The sequence below is a fragment of the Sphaeramia orbicularis genome, chromosome 18 (genome assembly GCF_902148855.1).
Source record: "Sphaeramia orbicularis chromosome 18, fSphaOr1.1, whole genome shotgun sequence".
Taxonomy (NCBI): Eukaryota; Metazoa; Chordata; class Actinopteri; order Kurtiformes; family Apogonidae; genus Sphaeramia; species Sphaeramia orbicularis.
In genome coordinates, this window is record NC_043974.1 from 30,831,798 (window position 1) to 30,854,611 (window position 22,814).

Genomic DNA, 22,814 nt, shown 5'->3' on the forward strand with positions numbered 1-22,814 from the left:
TAAACAAAACAGGTCAATAACAATATAAACACCTAAAATGTTTTTAAAGTTCCAGGCCAGGCAACATATTCACACAGTGTAAAAGAGGCTCCCATATTTTGTCAAATTTATTGATAGAGTTATTTAGGGTGCACCTAATTTTTTCTAACTTTATATTAAGCATGATGTCTCTAATCCATTGATCGTGTGTTGGTGGTGATGAGTCCTTCCATTTGAAGAGAATGGTACGTCTAGCTAGTAAAGATGCAAAGGCCACAACTTTTTGTAGGTTAACTGAAGGTACTGAGTCATCCGTGCATGAATGGACTATATTTTTTAAGTTAAACTGTCAAACTTTTGTCCCCTACAGAGGACAAAATGCATTGCTGGGTCTCAGGAGGATACGCAAAACAAAAACAAAACTTTTTGTTTTAGAAAACTGTTAATTACAGTCTAATAACAATTAGCAATTGATTTACACTAAAACATGTTACTGCAGATCAGGTTTATCATGAGCAGCAAAGTTACAATAATTGTATGAATTGCAGTGTTTGAGATGATGCATAAGCTCCACTATGTTGGCTGATATGGAACTAAAACAACAAAACCCATGAATAAACAATAGAACAGCTGTAGAATAACTATTCATTGTAATGACCACGGTGCATGAAAGGTTTAAGATTATATATATGTGGAACCGTTCGAAACAAACATTTACAAAGTGCTTCGGCAAAGACAGGGATGATCAAGTTAAAAACAAAAGGATGAAAAGAGGCACATGACACAGCAGATGATGCTAGCACAAAGAGCAAGATAACACTTAAGTAAATATTGAGAGAAAACGAGCGCGGTAAAGCCATCATGAAACGGATAAATAAAAACAGACGGAAGAAAAACAACAGGAATAAAAATTTTGATTTAAATAAATACCAACGAGACAATAACACATACTTACAGTGAAGCGATTAGAATTAACTTCGGTAATTCCCTTGCTATTACTAGTTCTCTAGTTTTTTCATTATTTGTTATTATATATATATATATATATATATATATATATATATATATATATATATATATATATATATTTATATATAATTTGTTATCATTAGTACCATTCAACACATGCACAAATGTAATGTTGCTGCGTTTTACCCATAGGAGTCTAGACACTTACCTGTGCATTACTGATGAAAATGTTTCAAAACGTAATCAATATAACCCTCAAAAACCAAATACCCACCACTGACTACAATCCTGTACTGATCTAAAATATCTAATAACTTTTCAACCTCTAATCCTTTCAATACATGTAAATATTTAAGGTGAAATACTGTTCATCGTCTATTCATGGTTATCAGATATGACCCATTTGGACGTTTCGAGGCTCTTTGGTCATCTTCGGTAACACTGATTTATTTCTAAAACCCATGTACTTTGATAAATGACAGTGGTTGGAGACAGTTTTTATGTTCAGTTAACCCATAGAGACCGAGTGCTTCTTCTGTGGCAGTTTTCAAATGATTTTTCTATCTATTTAATCATTCTTATTTGATTTGTCACCATTTATTGTAGTACTGGCCTCAGGATTTTGTGTTTTTTTTCAGTATAAATCAGGTATTTCTCTGTATTTAATTTAGTGATCGTGAAGATTTTCATCTCAATTCTAAGCAAAAGAATCGTGCTTCACGTTTTTGCCAGAATCGTGCAGCCCTACTGCAATTTGACTTTTTTCACTGTTATTACTTTACTGGTCCGCTCCACCTCAGGTTGTATCGGGCTGAATGTGACCCAAAACGACCTGTTTTATAGCTTGTAGACACTGAAAACATGCATCATCATGTAGGTTTAATTGACCTCAGCTGTCAGATGCACAGAGGCTGCACATTTAGGTTACATTTCTCTTTTTGATTTTATATAAACTGTGTTACCAAACAGTTTTAATCCCACTCACCCAGTCCTCCACAGCGTAGATGTTAGAGTTTTCTCCCTAATCCCAACCTTGGGATTTCTTTTAAGGAACACCAAGCAATTGAAACATAAAAGCTACATCACTCTATAGCAGCCATACAACAGAAAATGTGATACATGTGGTGCTTAACAAGCTTTCTGTGTGAACAATAAGCTTCCACTGGGGGCTTTAAGTGCTTCTAACTAATTCTGTCTGTAAGTGTAAAGAAAGCTCTGCAGTTATTACTGATTCGACTCAGGAGTAACATGTACAGCGCTCAAGGCCACTGCTTCTCTGCATCTTTACAAGTTTTCTTCAGGTTTTCACGGAAGCTTTAAGGGCTGTTTTTTTTTTTTTTTTTTCGTGCAGTGCCAGAAACAGGCTGAATGAGAAAAGATGGATGCTGCCGCGTGTAGCAGGGAAAGATAATGAATGAAGTCGACCGTGGGTGGTGAAGACCATCACTAAAGCGTAATGGGTCCCAACAGAGGGAAGAGGATATTGACCCGTCCGTCACTTTTTCTCCTTTTCCTTTCGAACAAATACGATCTCTCACAAGTGTGTACACAGTCGCTCACATATGCACAGTGCAAAGTATACAAGCCCAATGTGCACTTTGGCTTTGCACTATCGTCTTCCAGCGGCTTTGTGCTTTTTTTCCTACTCCTTAACCCTTTATGTACAAACTAGAACACTGAGGTCATCAAACGCAGGGTTACTAGCGACTCCCAGAAATATTACAAAGAAAATGGGGGACGCAGCCTTTACTAACTACGCACCAAAGTTATGGAATACAATTCCAAAAGACATTAGAGAAGCCAGTTCACTGAATATATTTAAAACCAAATTAAAAACATTTTTATTCTCATTAGCCTTTGAAAGGAGATAAAAATGGGGTCACAATTCAGGAACCCAGGAATGTGCGGTTTTTATTTTTATTTTATTTTATTGTATTTTTGTTTTTATTTTTTATTTTATTGTATTTCAAATTTCATCTTATTTCTTGCACTTCAAAAATTCTATGCATAATCAAATATTTTAATGTGCGCTGCTTTTATTTTTATTTTTATTTTATTGTATTTCTCTCAAATTTCATCTTATTTCTAGCACTTCAAAAATTCTATGCATAATCAAATATTTTAATGTGCGCTGTTTTTATATTTATTTTTATTTTATTATATTTCTAATCAAATCTTAATGTATTTTAATATTGTATTTTTTCAATCAATGTGAAGCACTTTGGGCTACAATTTCTGCATGAAAGGTGCTATACAAATAAAGTTTATTATTATTATTATTATTATTATTATTATTATTATTATTATTATTATTATTATTATTATTATTATTTATAGGGCACTCACAGAAGTACTCTGAGATTAATATTTTAACCTTAGTGTGTTATTAGAGGACATAAGACTTTATTACTTTTGTGACATTTTCAAACTGTGTTATTGGCATGTGAAAATCAAGGTCAGTGAAGTTACCATATTTGGTTCCTTACCCGTAATTGGCAAAAAAAAAAAGTGGTGTGACGTCAGCATATGAATTGCCTCTATATATATGTGCCAAGTTTGAATAAAATTGAGACAAAATTGATGTTTTTATAGACATTTGAAATTTCAACCATTATAAGTAAATGGGAGAAGACAGAAGATTTTAAAAATTCATAAAAAATTTGAACTTTGACCTACTGTTCCCAAAATGTAACCACATCTATTTGTGGTCACTGGCATTCTACACACTAAATTTGGTATGAATTCAACCAACAGTGTTGCTGCTACAGACATGTGAAGTTTTGCCCATTATAATCAAATGAGGGGACAAAAAGATTTTTAAAAATTCATATAAAATTGCAACTTTGACCTACTTTTCCCAAAATGTAATAACATGTTTTTTGGATGACTGGCAATCTATGAACCAAATTTAGTATGAATTTAACCAATAGTTTTACTGCTACAGACATTTGTAATTTCGGCCATTGTAAGTAAAAGCAGAAAAAAAACGGTTTTAAAAATTCATAAAAAATTTGAACCTTGACTTACTTTTCCCAAAATGTAATCAGATCTATTCTGGGTCACTGGCAATGTATAAACCCAATTTGGTATGAATTCAACCAATAGCTTTGCTGATAGACTGTTAAAAATCAAGCTAAGAAACAAACAAACCGAACCAAAAACAATACCCCTTGCCTTCCCTCCGAGGGGCGGGGTAAAAATACAAGAAAAACACATGTAAGGTGAAAGGAACATGTATTTTAGAACATTAGAACATCGCTTTTAGAGCATTCCAACAACATAAGTGCTGATCCAGACACCTGTCCACATCCATATTATCCCTTTGAACATCATTCCTTACATTAGTACCGTTACTTCAAAGCAGTTACACTCACTGTTAATGCAGAGGTGGACCTTACAGACCCTATAGACCATTACTGTTTCACAATGTACTCAGAAATGACCAAAAATAGTCACTTGCCTGATAAAGGGTTAAAACTCTAACTTCAGTATGTGTGAATTTCAAGGTGGAGAAGGAGCTTCAGATGTGTTTGCTCTTTTTAACACAAAACAAATGGAGAATTTGCGCACCGTGACAGGGATTGTTTCATCAGACGTACATATACAAACTCTGGAGACGTTTGTTCAATATGGAGCAGCTCCGGCTTCATTAGGCTGACTTCAGGCCATCCGTGATATGGATTCGATGAAAAAACCATGCCACGTCTTTGAAACAAACTCAACCTAGACAATAGTCATGTTCCCATCAGTGTGATTTTATTTATGTTTGAAAAGATCGTATCTTTGATGGAAATGCCAAAATTTGACACTGCAACACATCCTCAGACATAAAAAAAGTTACTACAGTGATTTTTAAGCCTGACACCATTTCTGCTTTTTAATCTTCATCAGCTTTTTACGCTTCTTATTTGAATAATTTTTTCATACTTTTTTTTTCTGTCAAGTTTCACTTTTATTACACGAAATTGTGATGTTCGATACCACGGATTTCCTTTCTGGTCTAAAACCGAGTAAAATTCAGGCTGGTATCGGCAATACCGAGCCACTACTGATACTTTGTACAAAAATACAATATACAGCACAGGTGTCAAACATGCGGCCCGGGGGCCAAGTCTGGCCCGCCAAAGGTTCCATTCCGGCCCGCAAGATGAAAGTGCAAAAATGAACCTGAACAGTCCAGGTTGTCCAAATCATTTTGGTTCAGATTCCACATACAGACCAATGTGATCTCCAGTAAAAATAACAACACAATAACCCATAAATAATGACAACTACAAATTTTCTTTGTGAAAAATTATGTGGGAAAAAATTTAAGCGAAAAAAAATAACATTACACTGTGAAAATATTTACATTTACAAAACTATTCTTTCACAATAAAATGCAAATAAATACATAAATAAAACAATGATGAACAACCTAAAATGTGCAATTTTAACAATATTCTGCCCTTTTATTAAATGTTTTGTGCATTTATGGATCCACTGTGATCTGGAGTTGTGTTAATAACAAGATGTAATATTGTAGAAATTGTTCAAATTTTAGTTCCAAACTCCAAAATTTTAACAATATTATACCTGTTACCAAATGTTTAAGTAACATGGTGTGTAATGTACATGTATAAATAATAAGTAATATTGTTAAAATTGCACTATTTTTTTAAATGAAATTTCTGTATTTTCAGGTTCTTCACATCTTTTTTGGAAAGTGTAAATATTTTCACAATTAAATTGGGTTTTTTTTTGTACTAAAACAAAAAGAAAAACTTGAATTTGTCATTATTTATAGGTTATTAAGTCATTATTTTACTGGTCTGGCCCGCTTGAGATAAAATTGGGCTAAATATGGCCCCAGAACCAACATGAGTTTGACACCCCTGATATATAGTATTGTAATATAATAATATAACAATATGCAAAATCCCCCCCCCCCCCCCCCCCCCAAAAAAAAATAGTGTATTTCAAATCATAACTTCATAAAGAATACAAGAAATGAGAGTAATTATTATTTAATTATTAAGAACTTTTATAAAAATTAAAATTTGCTCATTAATTCATGTAACATGTTAACATGAAAATACTGAACATGTAACATTTCAACAAAAGCACTTTCCCTCATTCACAAGTTCTTGTTAAGGAACAAATAGCATATTTCCTGTTTTCCCCTTTAGTCTGATCTGTTTTTTGCTCAGTACAGGCTGAGGGACGCAGTACTCACTTACCCCGGCGGAAGAAGAAGTAGTTCCCCCCAGTTACGTATCATGTGGACAAGATCCCAATAGTTAAGCTACTTTCCACTGTGTTCCTGATGTACATTAGCTCAAATGACCGAAGTATCAAAAGTATCAATATTTTGATTTGTGAATCGATTCTGGAGTGTAAAGATCTGGTATCGGAAATATCGATATTTTAGTATCGATCCGCACATCCCTAACACAAACACAGACAAAGAACATAGGGTCAAGCTTCCACTACAGTTCATTATATCGATGCTGTTGGGCAGAAACCTCGTAAGTCCATTTTTGGTCCCTTTTTTTGTATATATATGATCAATAAAAAGTGTTGAAATCAGCTCATGACTACATCTCTTAACTCATTCATTTCTTTAGAATTTACATAGTTTTTCCAGTTTCCTGAAAAATAACCATTGTGGACATAAGAGGTTTCCACCTGACAACGATGATATGAGACTTTTCCATTATTATTGTACCATTGGAAACAAACCAATTATATAAAAAAAAGACCAAATATAAAAAACCCTATTCAGTGTCACTGTCCAAATAATAATGGACCCTCAGAAATGACTTCAAATTATAGAAAGGAGAATAACTTGTCTATTTTAAATTTTAGATTCCCTACAGTTTTGGAACAGAGGGTTTGGATATGTGTATTTGAACTGTGCTCCAGACGTTATTTTTGTTCTGTACAACACCACAGTGGATCTGAAATGAAGCAATCAAGAAGTGATTGAAGTGTGGGCGTTCAGCTTTAATTCACAGCGCAACAGGATGTTCTTCAACCCAGTACAGCAGCTTTTCAGTCACTGAAGACTAAACTGAGGGCGAAAAGACCCAAAAACAAGCAGCACCTGAAGGCACTTCTTGTAAAGGCCCGGAAATTACATCTTTAGCATTTGGTGACACCCGTAGGTTCAGATTTCAGTCATTTTTCATCCAAAAATTAAACCAATCCTCATATTTTTTACTATTTTAGTTTGTCTAATGACTCCTGAGGCTCTGAAAATGGAGGGACTTTGATTAAAATTGCTGTGATTCCTAATAATTCATAAATCCAATATTTCAAAAATATTGTTAAACCCCTTGATTTGAAGCTGAAAGTCCACACTTTAATCACGATTGTTTAATTTCCAATCCACTGTGGTGGTACACAAAGAAAAAACGACAAAAGTCAATATGCTAGTTTGATTTTATAACTGTGTTTCACAAAAGGGACTGATCCTAAATTTGCTTCCGTTTGAAATCTTATATAGCTAGTGTATTTTCAGTCATATATGCATTTCTAAACAACAGAAGAAGAGAGAAAATATACAATTTAACTGAAAAAGGCTCAGGCAGAAGCAAAGCTTATTAATGCCCGCCTACTTTACAGCTTAAGCTACACAATACATGGTGTCAAGTAGAAAGAGAAAAAAAAACCCACATATTTATATATTTTTTCCCTTCAGTTACAGCCATAACTCTCAAATATAGATGCATATGATCCTTTTTTTTTTTTTTTTTAACATAACAAAGGAAGTTCATTGCTTACTTTTTTAAATGTGCACTACTCCACAGCTGAACCCTTTTAAATGAAATACATCATCTTTTAACTTTTTTTGTAACATAAATTTGCACCCATTTACTTTCAGACACTGTAAAAAAAAAAAACCTTTTGCACACAATCTAGTAGTGTTTTGTTTTTTGCTATAAACACGATTTGCATTGTACACATCATTAGTCTCACAGTGTAACTGCAAAGTCATATTTTTAGCCATATTTTGCATCATTGGCTGTGGCCTGGAAAAACTATGACTCAGGCTATTAAGCTATGAGGCTAATGATATGATAAGATCCAATAAACTGAAATCGGCTAAAATTTACTTAGGGGGTCAAATGAGTGGCCATTTTTGTCAAAAAAAAAAAAGTTGTAAGAAATGCATAGAACTGTGATGAAATAATGCTAATACATTTGTGCACAGACTACTGATATTATTTGACAGTGGAAGCTATATTTTCAGAAATTTTGGATTTTGAATAGCACGTGTACAGGGGTTGGACAAAATAATGGAAACACCTTAAAAAATCAACAAAATATAATATAATATGGTGTAGGTTCGCCTTTTGCGGCAATTACAGCCTCAATTCTCCGAGGTATTGATTCATACAACTTGTGAATTGTTTCCAAAGGAATTTTAAGCCATTCTTCAGTTAGAATACCCTCCAACTCTTTTAGACACGATGGCGGGGGAAATCGACGTCTTACTTGAATCTCTAAAACTGACCATAAATGCTCAATAATGTTGAGGTCTGGGGACTGTGCCGGCCATACGAGATGCTCAACTTCATTAGAATGTTCCTCATGCCATTCTTTAACAATTCTAGCTGTATGGATTGGGGCATTATCATCTTGAGGTGAAGGTGTTTCCATTATTTTGTCCAACCCCTGTATGTGAAAACTTTTGCTGGTGGACGGACGTGACATTACCCATGATGATCTGGTCAGTCCCAGTACTTTATTAGTAATAAACTTATATACTTACTATTGATAATTCTCCTCTTATTCATAAATGTTAGTATTGTGGATCTAAAACACAAAATGTGGCAGTGGACGGATGTGACATGGTTGTTCCAGATCCCATCATACTGATGCTCGGCAGCCATGTCACCGTTTCCACAAATGATCCCTGTGCAAAAACTAGGATCAGAATTATTTATTGTATAGTTTATCATCATACTAAAGAGTAAATAACAATATAGAATTGTTATTTCTAAATACTCACTCCTGTCCTTTGACTTCGAGCCAGAACAATGAACAAAAATGGAACAAAATAGGCCTAAACCAAATTAGAATAAACTCATTTGACAGTATTTACATTGCATAACCAAAATGTGGGTAAAAAAAAAAGAAAAGAAACAAAGTACACTTTATTAGTAATAAACTTATATACTTACTATTGCTAATTCTCCTCTTATTCCTAAATGTTAGTATTGTGGATCTAAAACAATACCAGCTGACACAAAAACACAAAATGTGGCAGTGGACGGATGTGACATGGTTGTTACAGATCCCATCATACTGATGCTCGGCAGCCATGTCACCGTTTACACAAATGATCCCTGTGCAAAAACTAGGATCAGAATTATTTATTGTATAGTTTATCATTATACTAAAGAGTAAATAACAATATAGAATTGTTATTTCTTTATAAAAATGCTTATTATTAGAAAACTGTAGATTTAAAAAGTGACATGTGACATTCTTCATGTATGTATTGGCGTAACATAAGCAGGATGGATCAGCACCATACTCCATATTGCAACCTGTAAAAATAAAACGTGATATGTAGGATAGAATCTGGTAAGAAAAACTGTGGAATCTAAAACAAGAGAATATTTGTTTTTCAGGTAAATTCAGTTCAAATACTAGAAGCACTCGGAGAGCGCAGACCTCCGCCAAGGCTGTTCAGTGCACCCCCCCCCCACACACCGTGGGCCCCCCCACCCCCCGATCACCACCAAAATTTAATCATTTCTTCCTTATCCCATTTCCAACAAACCCTGAAAATTTCATCAAAATCTGTCCATAACTTTTTGAGTTATGTTGCACACTAACGGACAGACAAACAAACAAACAGACAAACAAACCCTGGCAAAAACATAACCTCCTTGGCAGAGGTAATAACTTGGCCATTTGTGACATGAAAATATAGCATTAATTGTGATGAAATTGGACATTTTTGAGCTGAAAACATAGTTCATATGACCATCAACATGTTGCAACAGAACTGAAATCCTGTAAATTTGCAGAACTTGCATTTACCAACACAAAGTTCCTTTGGGGATTCACTTATATTAATTTCTTACGCACAAAGACATACATAAGACCTCTAAGCAAATTTTAGCCGAAATAAAATCGAAATAGATACCTGTTTATAACCATTTATTACCTGCTTTCTGACCAAACTATACAACCTTCATTATTTGCTGCAAACCAACAGGAAAAGCATCTGATTCACTTCTTTTTCTTTTGGGAAAATTTCAGAAATTCGCCTCCATTTCTGCTTGACGGGAGTGTTTTCTTTCCACGTGAACTTTTAAAAGCTGCAACCCTTTCCGTCCATATCCTCTTTGTATTTTCCCCATGATTCACATCACTTAAACTCAGAAAGCGTACGTCGACACACACCAGTTCTCTTTCATTACTTTCCAGCGTGAACAAATCTTCGGAGCTTTGACGGCGGCTGCTCTCTGCTTTTTCTTTTTTTTTTTTTTTTTTGTAACTTACCAGCACTTTCTTTGCCTTATAATTGATTTATGTATTTACCCAAACGTCCGTCTGTTTTGTGGAGCTTTATTTTTCGTCATGTGTCAGTGGTCAGTGGACTATGAGGGGGACTCAACCCACTTACTGTCATCAGAGGCAACAGCAGGATCAGCCAGCGATTATAGTGATTACAGTTTGTGCTTACATAGGGCTCTGGCGCTTTGTGCCACATCTCCCCTCGTCAGCTGGCAGTCTGAGCTCTAATCTGCCAGTTATAACAAACAGCAGACGAGGGAACAGGAGGGGGGAAAGGGAGACGGGAGGCAAAACTGGAATGTGGGTAGAAAAAGGGGACGGTTGGTGGCCAAATTGCAGAATTGCATGTGTGTCCGTTTTCATAATCTCCGCTCTGACAGAGGTTTGAATCCAGATGATCATGTGTCGTTTATAGCGACTTTTCAACTCTTATTATTAGTTTTGTTGTTGTTGCACTACATTTTTCCGCAGACTATGCAACACAACAGACTCCATCGAATATTTACCCATTTCAAAATTCAAGAATGTTTATTGTCATCATGTGCACATAATGACATTTTTTTAGAGGTAATTCTCAGCTAGATAAAAAAAAAAGAAAAATATAAAAACGCACAAGAATATGTACACCAATATAAAAACACTAAAGAATATGTATATCAAGACTATGTACATTATGTATAGAAAGAAATGTAAAACACCGCATGTACAGTCCAGTCCATTTTTGGTCCTTTTATTTATTTTTTTGTCATAAAACGATTCAGGTGGTCAGTCTTCATGTTGGCCTAACAGATAGATAGATAGATAGATAGATAGATAGATAGATAGATAGATAGATAGATAGATAGATAGATAGATAGATAGATAGATAGATAGATAGATAGATAGATAGATAGATAGATAGATAGATAGATAGATAGATACTTTATTAATCCCAAGGGACATTCAAGTATTCAGCAGCTTTGCACTTAGAACAAGAAAACAAAAAACAGAACAAAAACATGCAAGATTAGTAACCAGGTTGACATTAAGGTTAATTATGTACTCTAAAAAACTTGCTTAAAGAACTTACTCTAAATAAAATTAAATTAAAAAAACAACTCCTGTACAATACTGTAAACCAGCAGGAAAACCAATGAAAAGTGTTGTGTAAAAACACGTAGACTCAAGGATCTCAGGAAGAGACTGTTGTTCCAAAAATTTTTTTTATTTGTTCCACCAAAAGGGTACCTTCGCGAAATTAGGAAACGTCTACGTGATGCAAAGGACAAAACAGTGTCTCTTTATCTGTCCAGGAGCCCAATAGAATCTACAGAGCTAGGGTAAAAACCCCAACTGCTGGGAATGGGGGGTGCACTACATTTTAAAAAGGACTTACCACTTGAAGTCGGTGTCGGGGGAACACAACAGGAGAATGAAGAAAAATTCACCAAGAGAAGGGCTGAGTGTTAAAAAAGCTTTGTCCAGAATCTGGTTTATTCAGAACAGCAAAAGTTTACAAAAATCAAAACTTGTGAATTATCAGAGAAGGCAGTTTACCACTAGTTTCTCTATAAAACACACACTTGTCAAAAAACAAGGAAAAAGGAGGACCGGCCTCTCTTCTCAATAAGTTTCCTTTGTTACTTTTAATAGTCTTTAGTGACTGTTGGAGACTCCCATTATTCAATGACGTTATGCGTCGTAGGCTTATTATTGGTTAATCATAGTTACTGGGCAGAACATGTCAGTCACTCCATAAGCTAATTCTAAGAAAATCACATGCTTTTGCATGTGCACTGCTTTTGCTTAGCACCTGCACTGTTAGGCTAGCATGTCTAGAGCACAAAAATCCCCTAGTTCGTATTCTGTTTTTTCTGCTCTACGCTGTCTTTACCACAACTACTTTCTAAAGCTGTAAAAATAGATCTTTTAGGTAGAATAGGACCTCTGCTCTGAGTTCATCCCAGGCAGGTGTTAGTTCAATCAAAACCACACACACACGAATCAAACCTGACTGTTCAGTACCTCTTAAAATAAAAATACAAGATACAGTTGGAAAATATAACTCAGAATATAACTTAAGACTTGCAAGAATAAAAAGACTCTTCAAGCAAAACAACTTTGTAATGTAAAGATTAAGCAGACAACTAAAGATGTTACTTTTCCTCTCCTCCATTTTGGTTCGTGATGCATGATTTATGATATTCACCTGACATTGTAAAATTTAAAGTCACATTCAACTACCATTCAAACGATCCATTTAACAGTTGAAAACTCCATTCATTTATTTAGAATTTTCCATAGTTTTTCCAGTTTCCTAAAAATTTTAGGCAGCCCCGCTTGTCTAAAATGTAGTGCACTATGGGATTTTGGCCATTTTTTCCCTCTATATTCAAGTTTTGTTCCATAAATGGCACACTATGTTTGGGCCAAACAGGGCTGCTGTGGCCACCAGGAGCAGAATGTAAACCTAGGTTTAAAAGTCTGGCCCAGCATCCAAAGCCTCAGCCATGCTCCTCTGTGTTTTTCTCTGTTACACTACACAGCGTGCGGGCATGCCTCAATACTAACATGCTCAAAACCCAACGAATCGACTGCCGAAATCCTTGCCAACTCTTTAAAAAATCAATTTGGATCGATTTACTCAATTTGTTGTTGCAGCACTAGTTTTCATCTTGTCATCTTTTCTATCACTTTTATCAGGTCTTTGTCTCGAACTTTCTTTTCTTTAGTTTCAACTTTTCTATCTTTTACTTCCTTTAGTCTTGTTATGTCTTGTAAGTTGTTTTTTTGGCATTTTTATTTTGTTTAGTAAGAACTTAAATTGCATGAGTTTTGCTTATGTTGATTTAACCCTGAAAGTCCTAAACAGCCACCAGCTATCAAATGCAACTACTGATTTGATACGTTCAATAACTAACCGCTAATCCTGTCAATACATGTCAATAATTTGAGTAAAATCCATTTTCTGAGCTTTTCATGGTCATCAGATATAACCTGTTTGGACTTTCAGAGGCTCCATAGTGAATGTGAAAACACTGTCGTTTTCTCCGACATTGATTTGTTCATAAAACCCATGTATTTTGGCAAATGACAGTGGATGTAGAGACTTGTTTTAATGTTCAGTTAATGATACATTTTGCTGAAAAAGTCATGTTTTCTTCAGTTTCCTCGGTTTTGATATAATAATCTTCTAATTTACTCTGACCTTTTATAAAAATCTCAGTGGAAAGATTAAATGAATAGAAAGTTTTTAGTTCTAGGTCTTTCAGGGTTAATAGAGGCACCGGCTCTTGCAACATTAAATCGAAAAATAAAATGAGCAAAGTAAGCAAGTCATTAAATCAGAAACTGGCGTGTATTTTCATCTTCTACTGGTAGTAGTTTCATATTTTTTCCTCTAAATTTAACCTTTCAAAAGTGATTTATCACAGTTTATTATAGTATTATCCTTTGTATTTTGTTTTTTTCATTGAAAATAATGTATGTGCCTGTATTTAACTTACTTATCATATAGATGTTTATTACAGCTCAGAATAAAGTTGAGGATTATTTTATCAAAAACAGAGAAAACTGAAGAAAGTCATTTTTTTCAGCAAATCTTTCAGTAATTGAACTTAAAGCAAGTATGTCCATCCACTGTCATTGATCAAACCCCATTGGTTTTACTGGTGAATCAATGTTGTAGAAGATGACGGTGTTTCCACGTTCACAACGGAGCCTCTGAACGTCCAAATGGGTCATATCTGATGACCATGAAAAGATGACAAACTGCATTTTACACCAATTATTTACATGTATTAATAGGTTTAGTGGTTCAGAAGTGATTAAACATTTTAGATCAGTAGATGCTTTTGGTTTCCAGTAGCTGTTTGGGTCTTTATGTGTTAATATAAGGACTAAAGCACGGGTCTCAAACATGCGGCTTGGGGGCCAAAACCGGCCCGCCAAAAGGTCTAATCTGGCCCACTGGATGAATTTACAAAGTGCAAAACTTAGACTGAAGATATTAACAATCAAGGGTGTCAGACTCATTTTTGTTCTGGTTCCACATGCAGACCAATTTGATTTAAAATAAAATAATAGCATAATAACCCATTTTTCTAGGTTCAACTGGACTAGTTTTGCTCTTTTGAAGCAACAGTAGTCCAGTCGAGCCTCGAAGAACAACAAGAAGAATGATAACCTGGGCAAATGAGAAACTGAATGAGAAATTGTTCTTATTTTAGTTCCAAACTCCAAATTTTTAACAATATTATGCTTGTTACCAAATGTTTGTGTAACATTGTGTGTAATGCACATGTATACAGGGTGGGGAAGCAAAATTTACAATATTTTGAGGCAGGGATTGAAAGACAGTGTATGACTAATTAGTTTATTGAAAGTCATGAGAATTTATTTGCCACAAGAAAATTTACATAATAGAAAATGTTTTTATTCTGTGTCCTCCTTCTTTCTCAATAACTGCCTTCACACGCTTCCTGAAACTTGTGCAAATGTTCCTCAAATATTAGGGTGACAACTTCTCCCATTCTTTTTTAATAGTATCTTTAAGAAAGTGGACATTGCTGTGTGATGTTCTATTGGTAGCATGTTCTAAAACGCCCCAAATAGCAGAATCCAGAGGGTTTAGATCTGGGCTAGAAGGCGGCCATAAACATGATTCCCAAAAATTGCTAAAGTTGGATTTGTTGCTGTTGTCAACAAGTGTTTTGGTGTTCCTGTGTAAGATTTTAACTTCATATCCTATTTTACTGCATTTCTAACGGTCTTGTTGTCTACCTCAAGTTCAATTGCCATTTTTCTCATGGATTTGGTTGGATCCTTTAGGATTTTGGATTTGAGAGCTTTAATAAAAGCTTTGGTACGTTTTTTGTTGCTTCCTCCACTTCCAGACTTTCTGGTAATAGTTTTGCTCATAGTCATTCTCTTCTTTCCATTATAAACAGTCTTTATGGACACTCCAACTATTTTTTGAAATCTCCTTTGGTGTGACGAGTGCATTCAGCAAATCACACACTCTTTGACGTTTGCTTTCCTGATTCCTCATATGGGCAAAAGTTTCTGAAAAGGTATGGATAATAGTGTTAGGTATGATTATGACATCAATATATGTTTGGTTTCAAAACAATTGATGTAGTCCCTGCTGAGAAAAAACAACTACATGTTCATTGTAAATTTTGCTTCCCCACCCTGTAAATGATAAGTTGAGACGTAATATTGTTAAAACTGCACTTATTTTTTTTTATAACTTTCAGTTTTTTCAGGTTATTCACGTGTTTTTTGTTAAAGGGAAGAGAAAAAGTTGTCATTATTTATAGGTTATGATACTATTACTTTACTGGTCCGGCCCACTTGAGATCCAATTAGGCTGAATGTGGCCCCTGGAAGAAATGAGTTTGACACCGCTGGACTAAAGAGTTCAAATAATTGAGTTACAACTAAAGCACAGATACATAAGAACTGTACAGTAATCCAATATCTGTACTTAGTCACTTCCCAGCTCTGGATTTCATCTTCAGTGGGTTCCTCTGTGGAACCGAGGCTTCCTCCAAGCTGCCAATTAGACCTTTCATCCTGCCGTAGCTGCTCCCCACCTGCTGTCTTCTTTCCACCCATGGAGCGTATGTAAACCATCAACCCGTTTACATATGTGAATATGTCAGTCAAAGCTGAGCCCTTTCCCATCTCCCCCTGCTAGTTCAAAGGCCTCCGCCAGAGCAGAGTGTCTGATGAAACCCCGATTACGTCCCTAATTGGTAATTGTGAAGTTGTTGTGGCAGGTGGTGTGGGCCGCTTCTCCATATATCGATTCCCTCCTACTCCGTCATTGATTTCCACTTAATACATTTAATTGTAATTATTTCTCCACCTTTTTTTTTTTTTCCTCATTCGGTTTCAAAATGCCTTCAGGACACTATAGGAAAACTGATCAGAGGTTATTTGTGGCTGTGTGCAGAGGTAGAAATGCACAGCAGTGATAAAAGGGATTTTAGAATGTGGGTCAAGATTGATGTTAAGGCTCGGATTAAGTTTGCAATCCACGTTAAATACACATTATGATGTTTAATCCCTCAAGTTATTAAAAAACCCTGATTGCCGCTCCAGATTTGGTACTAGCTTAACTTTTGTGGCAGAGTTGTCGAATATAAAAATGCTTGAATTTTAGTGTTTTTGCAAAAATCTAACACTGGCTATTGTCCTGCACTGTATGTTGGGGAACATGGAGAAGGTGGTGCATATTTTTTTTTACTGTTGTATAAATACATATGCATAAAAAACAGCAGAAATGCACTGAAGTTTAAAAGAAAAATCCTTCAAATGACAGTATTTTCTATATAAAGCTATCTAAAGAGAATGCAATATTGCGGTCAATAACAAAATCAGTTGACGCCCCCTTGTCCTTCATTTGTTTTGTTATGTCATGTTCTGTGTGATATGTACGGCAGGCCAATATGGCCAAAAATCTACTCATGATCAATAAAGGCTAATGGTTATCTAGCTTTATTATTCCACACAGAAATTCAGCCTCCGCATTTTCACCCATCATAATACCGACACTGTACCTAGCATTAGCATTAGCATTAGCAATATTATGATAATAAGCAGCAAATGATTATGTCTTTAAAGTTTGGTGGGTGATTATTGGGCCTGATTAAAATTTGAAAAACTGATTGCTATTTGTAGCTTGTAAATTATTCAAAAAATATGCATATAAAAGAGAAAATGGTTATAAAGAGACAAAAACATACCCATAATCTGTGATTTAATGATGTCATGCTTCTTTTTCCATGAGTGCTATCAGAGTTCTTATTCAGCAAGACAAAGCTGACATGAAATATGGTTCTCTTGTGGTTTTAAGCGATGTGAAGGAGGTAAAACATCAATAGTGTTGGGGGGGGGGGATTGTTTTCTTAGTGATAACATGGCAGATATATTAATAACTAGTGCGTTGATCTGTGGAAATCCAGGGGTTCTAGAAGCAGTAGAGTTGATAAAATGGGGAGATGGGCTAAGGTTACTGGTGTAACACACAGATTAGGATAGTGTTTCCCAACCTTTTTGAGCCATGGTACATATTTTACATTAGAAAAATCACAAGGCACACAACCAAACAAAAATGTCCCAAAAAGTTTATTTATTGAAATATAATGCAAATCTAGTCTCAGTTTACTTAGTGTGAAACCTGGGCCTGTTTACTTGAACACAAAGCTGATGTTCTTGCAGGAATTGAAGAAAGACACATATGAATCTTCCTCAACAGCTCTGAGTCTCTCTGTTTTTTTGTTTTTATATCAGTCATGCTTTAAAAGCTCAACTCGCATAGATACAGTAGGTTGTGGAGAAAGGGAACAGAACTGAAGTAGCTTTGTTTTCTGGGGGGGCGGTGTTTGAGGTCCGTTGTATAATAGTATGGGAGGTATATCCCCCACTCCAACCCATACCTGGGGTTCGCAGGTAACCAGCTAATTTGCACATCACTAGTGAGGGGGGTTTTATTAATAGAGCGCACCACATCGGGGCCGGTTCACTTTCACTTTCATTTTCCAAAGGGAACCAGGAGATTGTTGTTGTAGAGTGGATCATCGGTGTGTGCAGGCGTATGTATCTACAGGGTGTCGCATAAGTCTCCATGCATTGGAAAAATAAACGTTTCTTGACATAAACTATTTTTATTTATATAATATGCTCTATATGACTGCCATTTTGTCGGGAACACATTTCAATGCATGTTTGCTGAAGAACTATAAAGAAGAAATATAAAGAAATACATGTTAGAACCATATATGTATGGAATGTATTATGTCTCCTATGTATGGAGACTTATGGGACACCCTGTATATCATGCTGCTGCTGACATAACCAATCAGGTAAAATTGGATAATCTTCCACGGCACACCTGATGATTTCTCATGGTACACTTATGTGCCATGGCACACTGGTTGAGAAACACTGGATTTGGAAGAAAAAGAACGGCCCTCATTTTGTTTCGTATCAACACCGACGGGGACCAGAAACTTTTACACAGGACTGAACATGACGGTATATTGCGACCCACTGCCATCCTGTGTCCGGATCTGCTTAACTCTGGTCCGTGTGATCGGAGTCTGCGCAGAACGGTTTGTCACCGTGTTACAGCAAGAGGGGGTTCAGAGGGGGACGTTAACGAGCGGGGTCTGATTGGGGATGAGTGGAACCGGGCCACAGTAAGAACCAGACCGACCTTGTTTGTGTGTGATCACAGCAGGACCCAGTTCTCCCATCGCGTCCAGTGGATCCATTGATCTGCTGCAAATATCGTGACACAACTAGTGACAAAACATACCAAATACAGAAGGAATTAAAACAGGTTGTAGAAATCCACTTGAGTTTTGCCGGAATTAATAGAAAGATAGCTTGGCAGCACCTGGAGAGTTCAAATTCAAACTTTTTGCACTGTTACGGTCCCCAAATACAAAAATAAATGAACCAAAGACTAATAAAAATGGGTTTAGGAAAATATAACCCCTTGTAGGTTAAAAAAAAAAAGTTGTCAGTAAACTCAAACAGAAACATTCATGCTTGACTCTGTCGGTGTCTCCAGAGAGCGACCTCTCTTATCCATCTTGTGTTTAATTCAAAGTGACACTTAATCTTAACTTGTGCTCTTACCCACTGATTACAAAACTCCCCTCGGCTCTAAATAGAATAAACCGGAGGAAAGGTGTGGAGATGGGAAGACTGCCTCTGTAATTGTTTCTGCGTTTCATAGGCTTGACCCCTTATTTATTTGACTGGCATTTACTGCTTGGGGATTAACTCTTCACAGGCTGCAGACAGTTGACTGGGGTGAGTGAGTGAGTGGCGGTGGCGGCGGCAGCAGCGGTGGGTGGATGTTTGACAGGCGGATGGGTTCATGAACCCATAAAACTTGGATGGGAGCGACGCAGCAGACCATATCTCATTACCGGGTTGGCTTGAAATGAGATGGGCCCCTTTTTGCTTGTCCCTCACTGGTTCGATTGATTAGTCAGCAACTAATCAATGTTAATTAAGGTGTAGAGAATCCTTTAATTGTGGCGTATGAATCATTGTGTCAGACCCCGCCTTGACCTTCACGAGACGTACACCGTGAACGGCCGCGCTGGGGGAATAAATACCTTTAATATATTGCGAGATAATAGTGGTCAGTAAATGCATATAGATGTGATAGATGGTCATTCTGTATCTACTGTAGCTTTCAGACCTCATGAAGATCACGCACACGCAAAAGGGTGATCAAATAGAAACCGAACTGACCTTTGTATCCCGGTTCTCATTTATTTTGCAACCAGATGTGGCGCACTGGCAGATCAATACTTGTCAAAACGCTTAAGAGTTAATGTTGTGAGATAAGTGTTGGTATTATGTGCAGTGAGAGGCTCTCCGTGCATATGAAGTGGGCCTTTGATTGATGACTGCCAAAAACAAAATGGCACACGAGAACACCACCGGCACCATAATTGTGTTTTTTAATGAAGACTCACATTTCACGTTGGAGCTGATTTGGCACTCAGTTGATTGTGTCTAACCCCTCCTCTGCCGCCGCCATCCATCATGCTGTAATAACAACGTAACCTGTGCGTGCTTTGGAGCCGGGTTGTATGACTGTTGAGACTGAGATGAATTGAAGTGGAAGCCATCGCCTGAAATCGAGATGAAACTGATCAGAGTAATGAAAACTAAAAATGGTTCATCCCAAAAAAGATCTTATGTATTTGGGTAGATACGAAATCTATCTTTCAATTTGGTTTTAATTTGATTTTTTCAAGTATCTGCACTTTATTTAGTCAAATATTTATTTTTCTGGCTACTTTTTACGATGTTTACATCCATTTTAACATGATTAAAAAAACTGTTCTGTTTGTACATTAATCAAATTATATATATTGAAGTGGTATTGTCATTGTATCAATATCTGCACTGTGTGAAGCCAACCACTCAAAAGAAAGTTATATTTCTTTCTTTCTTTTTTTTCATTTTAATATTGAAAAAGATGACAAAATATCTCTGTTTACACTCATACAGATGTTATCTATTGGAGCTCTTTTCGTATTTCCTATTTTATACATACAAGGGTGTAAAAAACAAACAAAAAAACAAACACATGAACTGGGTCCTTACAGTTTCGATATTTCTCACTTAAAAACAATCATAGCGTTACTATACCTCTGGGTTCTGTAAACATGATAAAGAAAAAATATATATACATATATACACAAACACATGTTTATGCTGAAAAACATAAAATAAACAATAAAAGGCGATTACAAAAATAGGACATTTTTAGAGGAGTGATAGAATGTCTGGGCAGCTAGAGGATACAAGAAAGTTATATTTCGATGCCATTGCAGCAATATTTATTTTTAGTGCAACTCTGAACTCTGGAGGGTTAAATAAATCCAAAAACTCTGAAGACCACCTCATCAGGTGAAGAGCTGTCATATAGACCTGTCAATCAAAGCCCAACACAGAAGACGTCAAAGCTTCTGTTTGTCCTGAGTTCTGATTAACGGAGGAAAAACTGAAAGATGGACCACGTCACATGTTAGGAGACCAGAACGACTCCTGGAAACAGTCATTTTTAGACAGAAGTTCAATGTAAGTCTATGTTCCAGGGCATTTGTCACCAACAACTTGAAGACACTTCACTTTGAGGCTAACAGAAAAAGATCGGTCTCTTTCATGAAATGTTCTCGACTTTAGAGAATAATATCTAGATGATGATGTGGGAGGCAGCAGTTTAGCAGAAAGAGTCGGTAGAAATGTAGATGTTTTTACTTTTACATTTTGAAGACATTTCCCAGCTTTTAGTTAGTATTTGATGAAGCTGAGTCAGAACTTCTACTTTTACTAGAGTACTTTTCATACAGAATTATCTGAACTTCTTATTAACCCTTTCATGCATGAATTATTAGAACCTTAATCAAGATTTTTTTTCCTGAGTGTTTTTATTCCTCTTTAGGCATGAAAAAAAACAAACAATGTGATTGATTTTTTTTTTTTTTTTTTAAATCAACCTGTTTTTCATGGAGTTACAAAAATGTCCACTCAGCTACACCATGAATTTTATTCTTGAAGAAAGGAAAAATGTATTTAAAACCCAATATCATAAAGTGATATGAAAACAGTGAAATGAAACCATGTTTAATGCAGCTAATCTGATGTTTTCTCACATTTTAACATATTCTAATACTAGTTATTACTCACTTCATGGAGATAATATGCAAAAAAAAAAAAATATTAACAACTGATTTCCACTCAAGAACCAACCAAGAACAGCAAAGTTACAATAATGGTATGAATTGTAGTTTATGAGATGATGCATAAGTGTCCACTGTGTTGGTTGATATGGAACTAAAACACCAAAACCCATGAATATACAAGATTAAAGCTGTAGAGTAACTGTCCACTGTAGTGACCACTATGCATGAAAGGGTTAAGGATGTGTGTACTTTTGCCAAATCTGACATACTGTCACAGAAAAAATCATTAAACCACCCCTTGTTTTCTTCAATTTCTTGATCATTTTAATGCCTGGTACAACTAAAGGTACATTTGTTTGGACAAATATAATGATAACAACAAAAATAGCTCATAAGAGTTTAATTTCAGAGCTGATATCTACCCATTTTCCATGGTTTTCTTGATAATAACCAAAATCACTTCAGTTCCTACATCAATATGTATGAAATTGTGCTGACAAAAACGATGCTTTTAGGTATTCCGTGTTTTCTTTTCTGTCTGTTTTAGTCACAATACACACAGATGTTAGTACTTGATTGCATAACCATTGTTTTTGATAACTTTGGATGGTCTAAATTTTTTCCACGATTGCACAGTGTAATACTCTACAGAATATTAGACGTTTCCTTTGACATTGATCACACACTGAATCTTATCAATGAGCATTAAACAATTCAGTTTTGCTTTGTCTGCAGATGAATTGTCATGCGTATTATACAGATAATCTGTTTAACGTCGCTGACCTTTTTCATTTTTTCATGCATGAGTCTTTAGAAAATGCCATCTGTACTTTTGCAGTTTCAGCACAACATTAAATAATGAATCCAGAAGTCAGAAGAAAGATGAAAGTAAGAGCCTTATAATGGAAGTGACAAAATATATGAAACATTTGTCAGAGGGAATGACGAAGTCAAATATTTACATAAGACGACTATCCTAAGATGATGGCTGACACATCTTTTATAGTTGTCTTCTAAAATGGTTCAAGTCTTTATTATGTAATGCATCGTATTGTCAAAAAAGTACGACTGACGTTTACCGAAACTACTATAAGCTCAGGTTTTTCATAAAATAAACACTCGACTAACACATTTACTTTAAAAAGT

At 35.7% G+C, this 22,814-nt stretch overlaps 1 protein-coding gene across 20 annotated transcripts in view; it reads left to right on the forward strand.

Annotated features, from left to right (window-relative positions):
• Window positions 1–22,814, forward strand: part of LOC115438263 (adhesion G protein-coupled receptor L3) — a 547,718-nt gene that overhangs the window by 254,883 nt on the left and 270,021 nt on the right. The window lies entirely within an intron of this gene.